This window comes from Triticum dicoccoides, chromosome 7A (genome assembly GCF_002162155.2).
Source record: "Triticum dicoccoides isolate Atlit2015 ecotype Zavitan chromosome 7A, WEW_v2.0, whole genome shotgun sequence".
NCBI classification, from domain to species: domain Eukaryota; kingdom Viridiplantae; phylum Streptophyta; class Magnoliopsida; order Poales; family Poaceae; genus Triticum; species Triticum dicoccoides.
Window position 1 is genome coordinate 643,842,507 of NC_041392.1, and position 7,853 is coordinate 643,850,359.

The following is a 7,853-nucleotide window of genomic DNA, read 5'->3' on the forward strand; positions in this document are numbered from 1 at the left end:
CGAGAGAGAGGGAGCGGTGGAGACAGGCGGGACTTTATTCCAACTGGTGACACGTGGCGATGGAGGCGGGTTTTCTGGTTCGGGTTCGCATCCGCTTACCCGCGTCCTGGTTTCCTAGTGGGTCGGGTCGCGGATAAGGGGTCACGCGAAGCCGGGGCGTGTACGCGACGGAGCGGACGCCGCGTTGTGAAGGGCGAGTGGGCGACGGCGGCAGACGGGGAGAGACGGCAGCGAAGCGATTTTTCCTTTTTCTAGTCGCGAGCGTTAGGGCATCTCCAACGGATGCTGAAAATTTTGATGGCCCGAAAAATTTTAGTCGAGGAAAGAGGAGATTTTTAGGCACCAACAAAAAATTTTCTGCTTTTTACAACAATGTTTGCCCGGCTCTGTCGAGGGAGGGGCGATGACAGCGGCGCGCCTTCGGCTCACTTCAGTGTTTCTGATCGTCGCTAGGTGGTCTACGGTTCTGGATGTAATTTTTATTATTTCTAGTGTCCGTTGTACTACCATGATTGAAGATGAATAGATTGAAAGTTTTTCCAAAAAAAAAATCAAAACTGGTGCCTTAATATTTGAAAAACAATTTAAACATGAGATTCAACGGTGGGGAGGCACGGAGGCGGATCTGACAATGCCGGGCGCCGAGCTTGATTTTGGCTGGTGAAAGTCGCTGGAGGCTGAGGAAAGGCGGTGAGGGGCGGGGCAGGGGACAGAGGGGCGACGTGGGTGCGGCCAACTCCGGTGGCGCAGTGTCGCCCGGGCGACGATAGTTCCGGACAAAGTCACAACTCGGCGGCCTATAGTGGTGTAGCGGTGACCATTTCGATCGATGGAAGGGAGGGGAACGGTCGAAATCGGGAGGAATCGAAAGTGTCGTTCCCAGCTTTGGCGACAGGGCAGGGGTCACAGTGGACATCTCGGGCACCAAATCTTGCAGGCTTTCAAGTTAATATAAGTGAGCATTTGAGGCATAGGATTACATGACCGGGTGGTGTCCGTGTTCACGGACGGATATTGTGTCTCTATTTTAGGGGACAGCGTTGGAAGCTTTTTTCAACTCTAAATGATCCAAACGGCAGTCTTTTAAGCACAACGGCTGTTTTTAGACATTATATGAAAAGTTTTTCGAATCCTGTAGCCGTTGGATGCTCTTTTACTCTAAGTGACACACATTTTTGTTGGCACAAAGGTTTTTTTTAAGGAAGACAATCATGGCTAACCTTATTGGAAATTGAAAAATGTTTACTACATCGTTCACAAGCTCACTGACAATAAAACCAGGAGGCTCAACAATCAACTAATCGAACTCTTATCACAGTAACTAAAATGAGCTAGCACATAAGCCGTTTGATTACAAGAACGAGAACAATGTTAATATGACCTTTCCAATCATTTGAATGAAAGTTTTTGGCGTTAAGGCTATTTTTAGGCATTAATGGGAAGTATTTCAAATTGGTGGTCGATCTGCTATTCAACCGGTCGCGTCGTGCGTCGTTAGATAGGGGACCAAATCTGACCCTAAAAAAACACAATCGCATCAATCAGTTTGTGTGTCGTCGGATCGGGACCAATGTGTCATCAGACACTGCTTTGCGTCGATCAACCAATCCAACACAGGATCGGTCTACTCCCACGTCGTACGAGCAAACCCATGTCAGTCGTCCAATATCATACCTCATCCTTGTACGTAGCTCCCCTCCCCCAAAGAAGGGAAATAATATTTGGCGAATAGCTGAAATGTTTTCCCTTCCCAGGAACGTGCTCGTGGTCGGATGCGTCGCCCAAATCTTGGAGCAGGGAGAGGAGGCGCATCAGCTTTAGAAAGTCGTTCGCTGGGAACAAAAGCAGCATGAACGCTCCTCTGTCCAATTTAAATACATTATAACTGAGCATCCTTCCTACCCTCCCAGGCTATTAGCGTTTGTAGCCGTCGGATCAACACTTTTAAGCGTTTTTAATCGTCTGATTATCATGTACGCTCGGTTCGCTCGCTACGAACGAGCGCTACCGTGACGGGCCGCTACTCTGGCGACAATTTTGGGCGTCCGCTGTTAAATTGGGCCTAATGGGCCTGAGCTGTCTATTTACGTGCATCAAAAGGAGCTGGACTCTCCATGCACCCCTCGTTCTGCTCGCAAGGTCGCAACCCTAGCGTGGCGGCGGACGATGGGACGATGCACGACTCCCGTGGCGGCGGCGCTGGGCTCCGACGACATAAGGACCTCCTTCATGCTGACCTCTCATGCCGACCTCTCATGCCCTCCCGCCATTGGTGCCGCTGACCACAACCTCGAGCAACGGCGTTCACCATGAGACATGATTTGCCGGAAGGCGGCACCAGTAGATCCGGCGTCCCGGACAACTGCCGTCCAAAGGCAGGGTGAACACACTCCCGAGCAGGTGTGCCTCTTTCTCTTTCTCCTCTGCTCTGATCTAACACCCGTCGCTGAGGTTGCCTTCTCTTGTGCGCTCCTCTGTCTTTCTATTGTTCCCGTGGGGATTGGTTGGTTGGTTAGTCCCGTGGGTTTTGCAAGTGCGATTCCTTCCTTGATCGTTGGGACGGCTCGGGATTCCGTTCCTTGTTTACTGGACGATATAAGGACATTGGAAATATTTGTTTTCAATGAACACAAATTTTCAGCATCAGATGTGCTGTTGACTGGCTTAAAAACCATTTGTACTTCTCTCTCTCTCTCTCTCTCTCTCTCTCTCTCTCTATATATATATATATATATATATATATATATATATGCCATATGCGTGATGAGTCGAGGCGTTTATGAAAAGTTTGAATAATTCAGCGTGGCCGCCGCCGCCACTATCGATACCACGAGATCCCTCTATCGCCAGAGCAACGAAGACACCCCAGGCGGCAGGTACACACATCCACGACATCCCTGTATCGCCCGGGCTACGAAGACACCCCCGGCGGCAGGTACACATCGGACACGCAAGAGGATTCGGCAGACTGCAAGAAGAAGAAGGCGATGGTGGGCGAGTCGCAGCCGCAGGCCTGGTCCAGCTTCTTTCTACGCCATATTTGAACTTCTCAGCAGCGCCATTGCTGGATCCTATGTCGACCGAGCACCCGATCAGCAAGATATGATCGCGCGTCATATGATCTCTGGGCGCTATCGAAATGCAGGCAACATCGATCGCTAGCTGATGGAGTCACGGCGGGTCACCGTGTCTACAATAGCAGCAGGTGGATGTATACACCCGACCCCTCCTATATACATGTACAGTCGCTGCGACTTAAGGTATAGACCATGCTAACCTGCCGGGGCAATCTACAAGTACCATATATTCCTCCAATTTCTTTCTGTTGAGATGGCGCTCTAACCTTTGCACTTGAATTGTTCGATGAATTGCCGATATGCTGTGAAAAATATGATGTCAGTGTTCACCATTATCGTCAGGTACTTATCTTCCCTCCTAAATATTTAGATATTCTAACCCTGCAATCCTCACCGCTCACAATCAGACATGGCTTTCTGATGTATCTTTTCGATTTGGTCAATGTCAATCAGATTTCAGGACGTTTGTGAGGACATATATTTCTGATACATCTGTAGCAAAAAGTATGAATGTTTCTGTACTCCAAATAATTTATTACCAACTCACTACATAGTTGCAGATTGGTCAATAGAATCATTTTTTATGTAAGAGCTGCTTGTTTTGATTGAAAAGTATACTGGGGATGCATCGAAGTATTTGTTTTTCTTTCTCTCTCTCTCCAGCATTTTGATCTTCGATATATGATATATATCGCTCTGCTTCTTTCATGCATTAAAAGAAAAATGTGTCAATGGACACGTTTATAAGAAAAAAAGAACTGAAGTGGAGATCAGTAGATCTATTTTTCTTTGCTATGCAAAATGTATCTCCAATGTAAGGTCAGCTTTTGCTTTTAGGATGTTTTTCCTTGAGTGGTGTACCTCTTTCTAAATTGTTGCAAATTCAATATTTTCATACTAATTCACTGGTTTCATGATTGGCTCCTCACTAAGTTATCACCGGTTATATGATTTTTCTCATGTATGTATATATATTGTGTTCATAACTAAAATCCCCATTCCGTCCATTCTGTCATTATGGATGATTGAATATACAGCTTAAACCATTACTATGACCGAAGCTGCTTCCAGATTTTAACTTCTTTTCAAATTAAATGAAATATTATTTCCATCAAGCTCTATCGTTTATTTTGTGAGCTATTTAGGCCATCCTTCCTCTGATCAAGCCAGACATTTTATTAGTTACTTATGTGTTATGGTGCAGAGGCGTTTCTCTGAGCTTGATGACCTGAAGCGATGATTGATTCAATATAGTTCAAGCGGCACATTTCCAGTACATATGCAGTCTTTTACCTTTATATATGTTTATTTTATGTGATGTCTGGACAGTCAAATATTATCTCTTCATGCAAGGAATAATGAAATTATATCTGCATGGTGTGGTGTTGTTGCAGCATTGAGGAAATATAACAGCTAGGAATAACAGTGTGCGACATGTGAAATTAACCAACACTCCTATAATTCCAGCTTATAGAGGCTATGGTAGGAGCGTTGAGAGGTATGTCTGTCTAGCTGCATCAGTTATTTAATAAATTGAGTCGGCAGAAATTTGGAGATTTGTGCTTTCTTTCTGTGGGCCATCCCTTCATCGGTCTGGTCTGGCCTATTTTCACGTGTTTATCCATGGCTACCAAGTTAAGAGTATTTAGACATTGTTTTGTTTGTTGAGCAAATTGGTCTTGTGAATCTAAATTCGTGTGTTTGTTTGACTAATGCAGGTGCACGTACTCAAGCATACTGTCTGGTCACCTGGGCCTAATTGAGAAGTTATTTAACCTATTCATGGATCAGGCAAAATATTCCATTCGAAAATGTATTTTGTGTGCTTTCAGTTGATACGGCTCGAATTGGTTGGAGGTTATTTAATTTAGGTAAAACAGTTCCAACTTCAACTATATGGTTCGGGAACTATATATAGTCTTGCTGCTAAGAATGGCAGGCACCCAAATATTCTCAGTTTTCTTTATTCTTGCCGATCTTTACATCATAGCGACAAAAACAGGCATGCATCATGACCGGCTCGAGCTGGTTGGAAGATTAGTTATAGTATTCTCACACTATTGTTGGGCAGCTTTTTAAATGCCTTTTATTTAACGAAGGGGATTACATGTATTCTCACAAAAAATGACCAGTTTATAGGTGTACTATTCAATATGTGCTGATGAGACAGAAACCCATTGTTGCATGTTTCCATCTCCGGCCTATGGGAATCGTTACCTGTAAAAGAGGTTTCACATTCCTTTGTTAGGATTATTAAACTTGTTTCATTTTACTGAATACTAGGTGGTAACCTGGCTGCCGAATGACTTAGAAATTATTGTTATGTCTTCTATGTTATTTGATTATTTGCAGTTCAGAGTTTGTCCTTAAATTTTTGGGGAGCTGGTTGTGTGTGTTTCATTCCATCATATATGTATCGAATTCCCAGTCATTCTATCGAAAAAATGAACGGGCGCTGCAACGCGCGCCTATCATGATCTGGTAGCACCTCACGACTCCACCTGAGAGACCTCTGTTTGAATAATAGTCTTTTGTTTTCGCTTCTCTTTTTGCTAGGTGTCAAAAAAATGCAAAAAAGGGTACATGGCAAAGAAAAAGTGCACATGGCAAAAATTTCGCGCTAGGCACAGATGGTCATCACTACAATTTGTTTTCATTTATCTTGCAAGGTTTTAAACACCAAACTACACGATAATTTTAATTGTATGCATCATTTTCCAAATTTGCCATGTGTCCATGCCAATTTTAATTAGTTAGATCATGATAGTTCTATTGTGGGTAGCGTGAAAATTTAATTACTTAGACCATGGTGGTTTTTGTAGATAGCATGGCAATTTTTTTGGTTAGACCATGTAAATTTATAAATCAGACATGTTGATTTTATTTTAGACTGCATGGCAATTTCATTAGTTTAGACCATGATAATTTTTTCACTTACTCTATGGAAATTTTATTAATTAGACTATGGTAATTTAAGTGTAGGTAACATGGAAAATTCATTATTTTAGATCATGGCAATTTTTTCAGTAAGACCATGGCAATTTTATTAATGTATCATGGTAATTTTATTATAGGTAGCACGCCAATTTAACTTTTTAGATGATAACACTTTTTTATTTTTTTAAAGTGGTGCTTAGAGCATGGCAATTTTTGTTATTTTAGAGCATGACAATTTTTTGTAATTTTTAGAGTGGTGCTTAGAGCATGGTATTTTTTGTTATTTTATAGCATGACAAATTTGGTTTTGCAGTTTTATTATGTACACCCATGGCAAATTTGTTTGTAATTTTTTCTCTGTTTTATTTTCTAGATAACATGGCACATTTATTTTTGAGACACCATTGTAGATTTTACAAATTATAGGATGGCGGTTTTATATATTATAGCATGGCAATTTTTTAAAACTTAGATCATGAAAATCGTAAATTTATATTTCTATGCCCATGTCAACATTCGATGCCTATTGGCATCCAAAATTTATCAAGCAAAGCTTTTCCAATGATACCGCGAGGCACCTCATCTCGCGGGCACTAATTTTTTTCACTCACATGTAGTTATGCCTAGAAATAGACTTTTTTTTTACAAATAGTTCATTGCACCACCGGGAGTGAGAAGGAGAGTGCCACCGACGTGGTGAGAAAGTGAGAAGGGTTAGGCCTTGCTAAAAGCCTCTCTAGCTGATCCCTTCAAGGGTTTAGAGGAGTAAAACCTTAATTTTTTAGGGGTAAAACTGCACTTATATCCCTTATATCTTTTAGAAGAGTGAAAAAAAAATGTCATCATCACGGCGGCCCCTCATATTTACTCGAGCGGCACCTCTTCTTCGAGAAATACCCTCCCCTCCCGCGCTTTCACCATGTGGCATACAAAAAAAAAGTCAAATACTTGTTTCTAAATTGGGCCAATTTTTTCGTTGTTGGGACAGGATTTTGTCAATTCTTTTGTTGCTGGGACATGATTTTGTCTTTTTTGTACAGCCTACAAATCACACACGTTCCTGCGTTCAAGTTTCCACAGTTTTTTTAACTTTAAAATATGATTTTTGTATTAGTTTTTAAATACCGAGCTCACTGGAGCTCGGTTTCCATTGGCATTTTCTAGTCATATAAGGGCTATCCTTTGTTAGTAGCACTACATGCTTCATAGATCATTTGAAAACTATCTTAATATTGTGTCAAACAATAGAACAAAGATGCTCACGCGGTCACGCCGGGCTACTTGTTTTCGACCACTTATCTTGATTTTGCGCAAGGTGGGGAGATCAATTGCTCTGCTTTACAAGCTCCCAAGTAAAACTACAACCACCGCACAGTGATGATCCAAGAGACCGCCACTCGGACTTGGGATTAAGCTGCAGTTCAAATGGCTACTCTGCCCCGAGCTGCTGAAGTGAACAAACACGTGCAACTATATCTTGTAAACGCAGGAGCCAATTAAACACATTAAGGTGTGCGGCATGGGCGCTAGCTAGCCGCATCCACGTCGGACTAGCTAGGCGACAAAATAAAAAGCAGTCCAAGGGACAAAACGAGCGGAAGGGTTCGCTCAGCCCAAGCCCCCGATTCCTCTCCGCTCCCTCCTGTGCAGCCGCCGCGACCACCCGCGTCCTCCCCCCGCAGCTGGCGCCCTCACCATCTCCCCACCCATCTCTCTCTCCTTCCCTCACCATCTCCCCACCACCGACGAGCTCCTCCCCTCTTCCTCGCCCCAGATCGACCAGCAGGGCCGGATCCTACCGCCATTCGTGCATCTCGCCCTCGTCACCGGCCGCCGCTG